Genomic DNA, 12354 nt, shown 5'->3' with positions numbered 1-12354 from the left:
CCTTCTGCCAGGTTACAAGCCTCAGCGAGCACCTCCAGCTCCGCTCCTTGAGATGAACAAGAAGGTGAGAGTGGTTTCTGGATGATTTACCTGGTGCCTCGTATCCCGGCTTGTACATACTGTATAATAAAATCTCTTTATTACAAATTTACATTAAAAACCCATGTCACATATAGATAGAACATCTCAAAGGGGTGGCGTCTTCATTCTCTAAAATAAAACCAAATGTTATACACTTCTCCACACTCATCTGATAATCCAGAATACCTTGAGAATCTCACTTTTATCAGGTTCTGCAAATACTTGCTTAATACAAAAACAAATAAAAAGAAAACATTCCCAAAAACTTTACATCAAATTAACAATGTCCAGACAATTTTTGTTTTGCCTTCCCCCTCATCTTAATCCATAAAGACTCGTGTGAGTGACGTCACCTCTGCCTCCTGTTTAACTTTGCTGGTGGGAGATGGTCTCTTACACATTTTTAGATCTCCTGAAACCAAATTAATTAACTCAAAACAAACCAAAATTGTACCTGATCAGTCCCTTCACCCTTCCCCCCTTTGTGGACTCTGCGAAAGTAATGTAGCAGGGTTCAAAACTACATCTCAACATAACACTAACTTAACCCCCTGTAATGTACAACAGCCTGAAACAAAAATGACTTTTTCCTGACAAACATTTGATCTTTACAATGACATGACTCATGTGTGAAATCAAAAATAAAACAATTGTAGTTAGTTATTCAATAAAACAGAAAATATTATCTCTGATAACATTAATTACTGCAAACCAATAAACAGTATAACGGTGGGGGCACATACATTTTCAAAACCCCCGTGTCTCACAGTATCTGTAGTTTAAGACATCTGAATTATCAAAACACATGAAATCTGATCACATCATAACACATAAATATCGTAACTTTTATAACCAACAGCGCTTGCGCAAAAGAGAAGAAATGTATTTAGGTTTGTAGACATTACTGATATATATATCTCAGCAGTGCATATTGAGATCCCTTTGTCTCATCAGCCCTGCAGACTGCACCCAGTCAGCCCCCCTCCTCCTCCTCCCAAACACAGCACACTTTAGAGGGGAGGGAGGGGGGTCACACACTCTCAGCTTCTCACAACTTCTTCTCTCACAATCTTAACACTTTCAATGCCGGCAAAACAACATACGTATCTGCAATCATTTATCACACCATTGTATAGGAATTATCTACGTTAATGTTTAACCGTACAATCTGACGGCCACCATCTCTATATTATGATGACGTGTTGTTTCATCAGTGAACTAGACTGGAACTTCTGTAAATAGAAAAAACACTACAAATAACTAAATTAACAAGGTGATTATTTCATACTGATTTGGTTGGGCCGGGCGTGGCCACATCAGGGGCAGGGGGGGGGCAGCCTCTCCCATTGGAAACACAGTGCGCAGCTGTGAAGGGGGGGTGGTTTCCCACCCACAATGAGGACACACTCAACATGAGGTACGGACGCCATTACCGGGCGTTGGCTGGTCCTGTTTTCTAATACATATAACATACAATACCTTTCTTATTCCTAACTTCCATTCACTTCACCAAATCATGAATAGGATCGGGTGATCCTGATGATTTGAATATGGACCGTAAACCATCCATTCTAACAGTCTATATTATACACGTAATTTATATAACAATTTTCGATCTGCAACTCTTGGTCTGGCAGGAAATAATATAATTTCACAGTCTCCAACGCTAAGTCTCGCCGAAATAGTATAAACTCTAGTCTGCAATGTATTTATCATTACATCTCGCTAGAATTATAAAAAATCTTTAATTAGACTCTCAAAAATATTCAATTAGACTCTCTGGCCTCGCTGGAAATATTAAAAATTCCACAGTCTGCAGCTCTCTGGTCGTGTTATATAACTTTATTTATTTAGACTCTCTGGCCTCGCTGGAAATATTAAAAATTCCACAGTCTGCAGCTCTCTGGTCATGTTATATAACTTTATCCAGTCCCTAATTACCCAGAGGATGGTTAGTCGGGCGCGACTAGGGTCTCACAGGTTTCCAACCTCACAGCGGAAAATATCACCTCTGTCGCCTGAGATAATCCAGGAAATCAACAAAAGGGTTCTACAGATCGCCACAAGACTGTCCACTAACACAGATAAGACGAAGATTTATAAAATCAATTCGCTTACCGTGTTATTGCGGAGGTGATCAAATTCCTTCAGTGGGCAACTTTGAGTTATCTGTTTCACCCTGTGATTGTCGATTGTCCGGATTTTGATATTTCCTCGAGTGAGGTCCCATCTGGGGTGCCAAATGTCAGGTCCGTATTTCACACCGAATAACCACCTCTGTAAATTGAAAGCTGAAGGCATGCCTGGAGAGAAGTACACCACACAAATGTCTGAGGTACAGCTTCAATGTCAGCCAGGAGGGACTGAACTTTATTCAGAGAAGACACATGCCCCTCCCTATAGATGTGTGACTTGCTTGAATTCCATTGGCTCTTCTGCTGTAACTTTTGCTATACATTCTTCTGCACACTCCTCTTTGCATTCCAGGGGGCGGTGTCTTCCATAGGTGTGTCCGACATGAACAAAGAACTTGTTATATATATCAGTATATTACACAAAGAACTGAAATGTATATACATATATGTGAGGATAATATTTTTCAGACAATATACATAGTAATGATCCCTGACACTGTTGCTTTAAGTTAAACTAAATGGTTTTAAAAAAAAAAAAAAAAAAAAAAAAAAAAAAATCTGTTCTTATCAGTTTAATATCTGATACTTCCCCTATCTGGGGACCATATATTAAATGGATTTTTAGAACAGGGAGATGGAAATAGAGCTTGCTCTGTCCACTCCACGCATTGACCTGGTATTGCAGTATTTCCAGGACCGGTGCACCCTTTCCTTATGTGTTGACTAAAATCAGATTCCAAAAGTGTTTTTTGTGTTTGCCATTGTTTCTGTCTTTCTGAAGGGATCTCCCCTTTTAATCCCATTATTTCAACACCTGTTGGACAATGCATGAGTGATAATGAGCTAATTGATTAAATGCAATTAATGAATACATTGCCACCTCTTGTTTTGTGTCGTCTGTGTGTCTGTGTTTCCGGCATTTCACATTGGAACAGCTCATTCACCTTCCTTGTCTTCTCTCCGCCCTCCCTTTTAGGTAAGTTAAAGAGCTGCACCTGAGCCAGCCACTGATTGATGCAGCACCACAGTCAAATAGTGGAGTGGAGTAGGGGAACAGCAAACAGCCATTAAAGCCGCCCGCCCGCCCGCCCGCCACAATGGACCTACCTGTGTACACTAGATGGATGTGATGGAATGTACTGTCGTCTCTACATTTCAAGAAGGAGTAAGAATTGCAGTTGCAACAAAGCCTTGCTTGCCTACAAAGAGAGCAGCAATTTGGATTTGTTACTATGTTACCTAGAAGAATAACAAACTGTGCAAGGATGGAGGTTGTAGGAGCAAGGAGAAGTTGTCTGTAAAGTTGGTGGATGCTTATTTTCCATTTTGCAGTCCCTTGTCTCCCTCTTGTGGCCTCCTGGAGGCAACTAGCTGTGCAAAAAAAGACAGCCTGGCGGCCGGCTGTTGCAGTGTTGCCCTCTCAGGCAACACTGAGTGACTGACTGAGCCGCACCGTCTTATATAAAGTTCAGACGGAACTTTGCACGTGTCATAGTGGAGCCCTGAGGAGCCAGAGCCAGCTTTCTGACATCATAATGGGGCTTCAGAGATAAAAGCCTGGGCCCAGGCAGTGTTGGTTTGTGCTGCTCAGCAGGCAGCACTGGACTGGACTGGATTACAGCTGATACAAGGTGTGAAGGAACAAGGGGTGGCTGTGGGCATGCACTTGCTGCCGCTGCCAGTGTTTATCTGCATGGCAGCAGGGCATTTGGGCGTTGCCAGGAAGGCGTTTTTATGTAGATTCCTCCTCTTTCAGCACTGCATTGTGGTGCAAGCAAAAGAAGCAAATCCTGTCTGGCTTCCTCTCCGGCCTTTATTCACCTCCCGTATAGCTGTGAGTGTGTGAGCCTGCAGGGCCCCATGGAATTGCCTAGAAGTAGGCTGAATCGCTGCAAGGGCTGAACAGCAGTATCGGGCAGGCTCGGGCAACGCGCGGCCCGTTCGGGTTATCGCTTCTCGGCCTTTTGGCTAAGATCAAGTGTAGTATCTGTTCTTATCAGTTTAATATCTGATACGTCCCCTATCTGGGGACCATATATTAAATGGATTTTTAGAACAGGGAGATGGAAATAGAGCTTGCTCTGTCCACTCCACGCATTGACCTGGTATTGCAGTATTTCCAGGACCGGTGCACCCTTTCCTTATGTGTTGACTAAAATCAGATTCCAAAAGTGTTTTTTGTGTTTGCCATTGTTTCTGTCTTTCTGAAGGGATCTCCCCTTTTAATCCCATTATTTCAACACCTGTTGGACAATGCATGAGTGATAATGAGCTAATTGATTAAATGCAATTAATGAATACATTGCCACCTCTTGTTTTGTGTCGTCTGTGTGTCTGTGTTTCCGGCATTTCACATTGGAACAGCTCATTCACCTTCTTTGTCTTCTCTCCGCCCTCCCTTTTAGGTAAGTTAAAGAGCTGCACCTGAGCCAGCCACTGATTGATGCAGCATCACAGTCAAATAGTGGAGTGGAGTAGGGGAACAGCAAACAGCCATTAAAGCCGCCCGCCCGCCCGCCCGCCACAATGGAGCTACCTGTGTACACTAGATGGATGTGATGGAATGTACTGTCGTCCCTACATTTCAAGAAGGAGTAAGAATTGCAGTTGCAACAAAGCCTTGCTTGCCTACAAAGAGAGCAGCAATTTGGATTTGTTACTATGTTACCTAGAAGAATAACAAACTGTGCAAGGATGGAGGTTGTAGGAGCAAGGAGAAGTTGTCTGTAAAGTTGGTGGATGCTTATTTTCCATTTTGCAGTCCCTTGTCTCCCTCTTGTGGCCTCCTGGAGGCAACTAGCTGTGCAAAAAAAGACAGCCTGGCGGCCGGCTGTTGCAGTGTTGCCCTCTCAGGCAACACTGAGTGACTGACTGAGCCGCACCGTCTTATATAAAGTTCAGACGGAACTTTGCACGTGTCATAGTGGAGCCCTGAGGAGCCAGAGCCAGCTTTCTGACATCATAATGGGGCCTCAGAGATAAAAGCCTGGGCCCAGGCAGTGTTGGTCAGTGCTGCTCAGCAGGCAGCACTGGACTGGACTGGATTACAGCTGATACAAGGTGTGAAGGAACAAGGGGTGGCTGTGGGCATGCACTTGCTGCCGCTGCCAGTGTTTATCTGCATGGCAGCAGGGCATTTGGGCGTTGCCAGGAAGGCGTTTTTATGTAGATTCCTCCTCTTTCAGCACTGCATTGTGGTGCAAGCAAAAGAAGCAAATCCTGTCTGGCTTCCTCTCCGGCCTTTATTCACCTCCCGTGTAGCTGTGAGTGTGTGAGCCTGCAGGGCCCCATGGAATTGCCTAGAAGTAGGCTGAATCGCTGCAAGGGCTGAACAGCAGTATCGGGCAGGCTCGGGCAACGCGCGGCCCGTTCGGGTTATCGCTTCTCGGCCTTTTGGCTAAGATCAAGTGTAGTATCTGTTCTTATCAGTTTAATATCTGATACGTCCCCTATCTGGGGACCATATATTAAATGGATTTTTAGAACAGGGAGATGGAAATAGAGCTTGCTCTGTCCACTCCACGCATTGACCTGGTATTGCAGTATTTCCAGGACCGGTGCACCCTTTCCTTATGTGTTGACTAAAATCAGATTCCAAAAGTGTTTTTTGTGTTTGCCATTGTTTCTGTCTTTCTGAAGGGATCTCCCCTTTTAATCCCATTATTTCAACACCTGTTGGACAATGCATGAGTGATAATGAGCTAATTGATTAAATGCAATTAATGAATACATTGCCACCTCTTGTTTTGTGTCGTCTGTGTGTCTGTGTTTCCGGCATTTCACATTGGAACAGCTCATTCACCTTCCTTGTCTTCTCTCCGCCCTCCCTTTTAGGTAAGTTAAAGAGCTGCACCTGAGCCAGCCACTGATTGATGCAGCACCACAGTCAAATAGTGGAGTGGAGTAGGGGAACAGCAAACAGCCATTAAAGCCGCCCGCCCGCCCGCCCGCCACAATGGACCTACCTGTGTACACTAGATGGATGTGATGGAATGTACTGTCGTCCCTACATTTCAAGAAGGAGTAAGAATTGCAGTTGCAACAAAGCCTTGCTTGCCTACAAAGAGAGCAGCAATTTGGATTTGTTACTATGTTACCTAGAAGAATAACAATCTGTGCAAGGATGGAGGTTGTAGGAGCAAGGAGAAGTTGTCTGTAAAGTTGGTGGATGCTTATTTTCCATTTTGCAGTCCCTTGTCTCCCTCTTGTGGCCTCCTGGAGGCAACTACCTGTGCAAAAAAAGACAGCCTGGCGGCCGGCTGTTGCAGTGTTGCCCTCTCAGGCAACACTGAGTGACTGACTGAGCCGCACCGTCTTATATAAAGTTCAGACGGAACTTTGCACGTGTCATAGTGGAGCCCTGAGGAGCCAGAGCCAGCTTTCTGACATCATAATGGGGCCTCAGAGATAAAAGCCTGGGCCCAGGCAGTGTTGGTCAGTGCTGCTCAGCAGGCAGCACTGGACTGGACTGGATTACAGCTGATACAAGGTGTGAAGGAACAAGGGGTGGCTGTGGGCATGCACTTGCTGCCGCTGCCAGTGTTTATCTGCATGGCAGCAGGGCATTTGGGCGTTGCCAGGAAGGCGTTTTTATGTAGATTCCTCCTCTTTCAGCACTGCATTGTGGTGCAAGCAAAAGAAGCAAATCCTGTCTGGCTTCCTCTCCGGCCTTTATTCACCTCCCGTGTAGCTGTGAGTGTGTGAGCCTGCAGGGCCCCATGGAATTGCCTAGAAGTAGGCTGAATCGCTGCAAGGGCTGAACAGCAGTATCGGGCAGGCTCGGGCAACGCGCGGCCCGTTCTGGTTATCGCTTCTCGGCCTTTTGGCAAGATCAGGTGTAGTATTTCTGCATCTGGTTTTGTTGGGAGGTGTCCGGGGTACCCTGCTCCTTGGCCTTGGGGGATCGTCTCTTTTCACAGAGAGACTTCACCCCCTTGCTGCTATTTGGGGAGTGGGCTTAGCCCCCGGACAACGAGTTGCGATCGCGCCTTACCCAAGAGGTCAACCGGCCTTGAGGCGTTTTTCTAAGAGCGTTCCGAGGGCGTTTATCGGGCTTCGTAGGTGTCTGGGGTACCCTGATCCTTGGCCTTGGGGGAGGGTTCCACTTAATTGTGGAATCTGAGCCCTTGCTGCTATAAGGGACAGGCTTAGCCCCCAGGCACTGAAAATGCCATATACATTTGGATTTGCATCCGGGGACACCCGGTTGCGCCAGTCCGTCCGCATCGAGGTGGAAGAAGGCCATCGCCAGCGGAAGAACCTTCGCTTCATTGTGGAGGTGATTCTGCTGGACTTCCTGGGGCTCAAGCGGGCGGACATCCTGTGTCTCAACGACCAGGAAAGCCGCGGTCGGTACACCGTATCCTTTACGGCCGCGGCATGTTGCGACAACATGCACAAAAGATTGTCTGATGCGGACCAGAGTGAGGAGCGGCTAAATGGACTGAACTTTTTATTCCTCTACGGGGAGGAAGAAGTCCCGCTCGTGATGTGCATGTTCAGTCCATTTGTCTCAGAGTGTGACATTGAAACCTTCCTCAGTCGTTACTGCAGGGAGGTCCGCTTCTCACATAAAATCTTGAACACCCAGAGCTTCTGGAATGGCAAAAGAAAATATTGGGTGAAGTTCCGCCAGGATCCCAATGGCATTGGAGGCTTACATCACCCACCCCAGAACTTTGCCATTGGGAAGAATCGAGGATTCCTATTTTACCCCCAGATGCCAATAGCCTGCCGGAACTGCTTGAGATATGGCCACACCAGAGAACATTGTGACCGGCCCCATGTGGTGCAGTGTAACAGGTGTGGCCAGGTTGGACACGTAGCGGCAAAATGCAGTTCCGAGGTGTTGTGCAATCTGTGCGGCATGACTGGGCATGCTTTTAAAGATTGCCCCCGCAGAGCGAAATCTGGGCCACCCAGACCAGGGCCAGAGCGGCAGTTTGCAACATGTGCAGACGCCGCTGGTAATGCCCCAAAACGAGCATTGACGACTGAGGGGTCCAGGCCAAAGTCCTTCACAGCTCCATCGGGGGGCCCACCGATGTCAGCCTCGAGGGACGGCCATAGGGATTCCACCGGGTCCAGGCAGAGCAGGAGGAATTCTGACTCTGCTGGACATAAGCTGACCGGCACCTCTGCAAACAGGTCCTCTGCTCCGCCTGCAGTGGACCCTGTTGAGGCAGTGGTTAGCGACAGGCGTCGTGGCTCCGTAGGTTCTGCAGTAGGACCTGACGCCTGTCCCAAGAGTGTGGGCATGGAGCGGAGACACTCTGTGTCAGACGAGGGCTCCATTAAGAAAACCCTAAAATATGCTGGATTGGAGCCTCGTTTTGACCATTTCCGGTCAACGGGGGGGTCGGAGCAAAGTTCCTCCACTGCGGTTGTGGAGGGGCTTGCGATGAAGGCTCCCCGTAAGCAGGCAAAGGTTGCCAAGAGTGATGGGACCTCACAGGCCCCTGTGCAGCTGCCCAGGAAGGACATCAGCGATATCTTCAGCCAGGGGCCAGAGATGGGTGAGAGCGACTTCGAGGAGATGGATAGGAGCCATTCTGCAAAGAGACAGCGAGAGGAAGAGGAGTCCGGAGTTCGGAGGAAAGCTGCCTATCGGAGTTCGGATGAGAGCAGTGTGGGGGTTGGAGCCGCCCACGTATCTGGCTCTGACCCTACCAACATCCAAGATTTATTGACCCCTCAAAAAGGGGGTCCAGACTCGCAGCTGATCTCCGAGTACGACTCTTCTGGTTCGGACCCTGACCTCAACTAAGACTATGTTGGTTCCTATCAAAGTCGCCTCACTAAATGTGAGGTCCCTAAAGAGCCCTGTCCGCAGGACTGCTTTATTTTCATTTTTAGAGACTGTGGACTTTGACCTTTGCCTGCTTCAAGAATGTGGAATCCCTAATGACTTGGAATATCAAGATTTAAAGATGGACTGGAAACTAGGCCCCTCAGTCTGGTCTGGTGGAAATGACTGTCGCTCTGCGGGGGTTGGATTGCTCTGCCGAGGTCGTTTTATCTCCATCCAAACAGTGACTGAAATCATGCCCGGCAGAGCTATTTTAATACATTTGCTTTTTAATGGAATTTTAATTCGTGTTTTAAACGTTTATGCCCCTCCTACCAAACAGGAGAGGGCAGAACTATTAGAGATTTTACCATTGTTTTGTGTTGGGTCTACCCCCCTGCTGGTGGGTGGTGATTTTAACTGTGTGCGAGATGGAGAACACCGGCAGGGTGGGGATTTTAATCGAAAAATTGACCGTACTTCTTACCTGCTCAAGAATTTTATTGGTGATTTTAAATTGAAAGATTGCTGGAGGGAACTCTTGCCTGCGGACCCAGGCCCCACCTGGTCCAATGGAAGAGTGAGCTCCAGAATTGATTTTATTTTCACTTCTAATAGTTTTATTCCCAAAAAATGTTTGCTTTTAACAAATATTTTATCTGATCACAAGCTCCTTTCAGTGCACCTGGAGCTAGAGGGAGAGCAAAAAGCTTGTAGGGGTCCCTGGAGACTAAACACCACACTCCTGGAGGACCCCATCATTAAAGAGGAGTTTGTGCGGACCTACCAGTGTTGGCAGTCCCATAGAGCGCCCAGTCAGCCTATGCTACACTGGTGGGAGGGCATTAAACCCAAAATCAGAGCTTTTTTTATTCGAGCAGGTAAGAAGAAAGCAAAAGAGAAAAAACAATGGTTTTATGTTCTTAATAAACGTTTACATGTACTTTTTAAATTGAAGGAGATTGGTATGGATGTTGATGATGATATCTTAAATCTTAAAGCTGAAATAAAACATGCCATAGAAGAGAAAGGGAAACAAATAATTTTTAATTCACATGTAAAGCACCTCGAGGATGGCGAGAAGTGTTCCCGGTTCTTCTTCAAAAAGGTAATGGATAAACGAGATGTCATTTTAAACCTTGAAGGAGAAACCACTATGGTCGGCATTTTAAATTCTGCTTTTAATTTCTACCAATCTCTTTTTAACAAGAAAAATATTGATCCTTCCTTTTTAGAACATGTTCTTAATTCCCTTGATGCCAAGCTAGATATTTTAGACCAGGAAGTTTTATCCCGTAATATTACCTTGGAGGAACTTTTATTTGCTTTTAAAAGTTTTTCTAATGGGAAAGCTCCTGGGGAAGATGGTCTGCCCATCGAATTTTATCATGCTTTTTGGGAAATTTTAAAGAATGACATGTTTTTATTGTATAAGGAAGTTTTTATTACTGAAGAGCTGCCCCCTTCCTGGAGGAGGGGGATTGTGTCCTTAATTTTTAAAAAAGGTGAGAGGGACCAGTTAAAAAACTGGCGCCCTATTACTCTTTTAAACGTTGATTGTAAAATTTTAGCTAAACTAATAACAATCCGTTTTAAACCTTTTATTCATAAATTAATCCATCCAAACCAGGTATGTGGGGTACCTGGGAGGTCAATTACTGAGTCCCTGAATATTTTACGTGACATCATTTGGTATTTTAAAGAAAGGGGTCAAAGCCTTGCTATTTTATCCTTAGATTTCGAGAAGGCTTTTGACCGGGTCTCCCATGAATATCTTTTTATGGTTCTTAAAAAGATGGCTGTTCCTGAAATTATTTTAACACGTATTAAGCTTTTATATCGATCCTGTTTTAGCCAAATTTCTATCAACGGATTTTTAACTAAAGGTGTTCCTCTTTTATCAGGGGTGAAACAGGGGTGCCCGTTGTCTCCGCTCCTTTTTATTTGTGCCATAGAACCTCTGTTCACCCTAATAAGAGATGATAAAGTCATCAGAGGCGTGCCCATACCTGGAGGAAGGGGGAACCAGGTAAAAATCCTAGGCTATATGGATGACGCCACCGTCCTATGCCCAGACGCCGCTTCTATGAGACGGGCATTGAGGAACACCGGCTTTTTTTGTGAAGCCTCTGGTTTTAAATTAAACGTTGATAAGTGTGACTGTTTTTATACTGGTGTATGGGATTCCTCTGTGACACCAGGAGTTAACATGCAGCAGGATCAGATAAAAATTTTAGGAATTGTTTTTAATCAAGAAAACGATGGGAGACCCAATTGGGATTCAGTAATTGCCAAAATGGAAAAAAAGGTTTTAATGTGGAATTTGAGAAATCTCACCATGGAGGGAAAAGTTTTAATAATTAAATCTGTTTTATTACCCATAATGCTTTATGTAGCTATGGTTTTCCCTCCAACAATTTTATATATTAAAAAAGTGACCAGGATCTGTTTTATGTTTTTATGGGGTTCCAAAATGGAAAAACTAAAACGTGATTTTATGTACAGATGTAAGGACAATGGCGGGAGAGATGTTCCTAACCTTTTTAACTTCTTTTACATTAAATACTTTTGCTTCTGTTTTAAAATGTATAATTCTGATGGTATTTTTAGCTACTTTTTAAAGTACGCTACGGGCATGATTTTTAAACGATGGTTTCGTGTCCCTTTGAATTCTCCTGTGCTTCTGTGTCCCCCAAAACAATATGCGGTGCTCGAAAAAACTGTCAGGCTCCTAGGTCTCCAAGAATTGGAGCCTGACATATTGGGGGACCAGAAAAAAGTGTCACTCTCCTGTAGGCGGCAGGAGGATACACTGGCAGTTTCAAATTTCTCACAGGCAAGGTCCAAGGTGGTGTGGCGGAACGTTTTCGGGAAATTTATGGCAAATGTGCACAAGGACCTTGCCTGGGCAATCGTTCACCAGTGCCTCCCTACTCGTGAATTCCAGCATAGGCGAGGACTGGTGGCGAGAGCCAAGTGCCCGAGAGACAGGTGTGGTGACGACGAGACGGTAATGCACCTGTTTTGGAACTGCCCATATGCACAGGAGGTTTGGAGGAAGGTAGGCCCATTGCTGAAATGGGCCTGCGGTCTTAAAGATCTTAAATTTGAATACGTGTTTTATGGTCTTTTTAACTGCCCAAGTTTTAAACAGCAAATGGTCTGTTGGATCATTTTAAACTGTTTTAAGAATGCCATCTGGAAGGTTAGGAACATTCTGCTTTTTAAACATGATTTTATTGACGTTAAAAATTGTGTGAAATATGCCCTAAGTGAAATGTATATTTATTATCTTAGGGACAAAAAGCAGCTAGGGGTAAAAGAAGCAACATCCATGTGGTGTTTGCAAAT

The 12354-nt window shown here is 45.3% G+C and overlaps 3 non-coding genes across 3 annotated transcripts; all 3 read left to right on the top strand.

The window, feature by feature from the left end:
- Positions 1–2734: 2734 nt before the first annotated feature.
- On the top strand, positions 2735–2926 carry LOC142720469 (U2 spliceosomal RNA). The gene has a single exon (XR_012873256.1). It is a non-coding gene; the product is annotated as a U2 spliceosomal RNA (small nuclear RNA).
- Positions 2927–4164: 1238 nt separating this feature from the next.
- On the top strand, positions 4165–4355 carry LOC142720524 (U2 spliceosomal RNA). The gene has a single exon (XR_012873302.1). It is a non-coding gene; the product is annotated as a U2 spliceosomal RNA (small nuclear RNA).
- Positions 4356–5593: 1238 nt separating this feature from the next.
- Positions 5594–5784, top strand: LOC142720512 (U2 spliceosomal RNA). Its single transcript, XR_012873294.1, has one exon. It is a non-coding gene; the product is annotated as a U2 spliceosomal RNA (small nuclear RNA).
- Positions 5785–12354: the final 6570 nt, after the last annotated feature.

This window comes from Rhinoderma darwinii, unplaced genomic scaffold, assembly GCF_050947455.1.
Source record: "Rhinoderma darwinii isolate aRhiDar2 unplaced genomic scaffold, aRhiDar2.hap1 Scaffold_499, whole genome shotgun sequence".
Classification (NCBI taxonomy): domain Eukaryota; kingdom Metazoa; phylum Chordata; class Amphibia; order Anura; family Rhinodermatidae; genus Rhinoderma; species Rhinoderma darwinii.
Note: the sequence above shows the minus strand (reverse complement) of the source record. Positions and strands in the feature narration are given on the sequence as shown.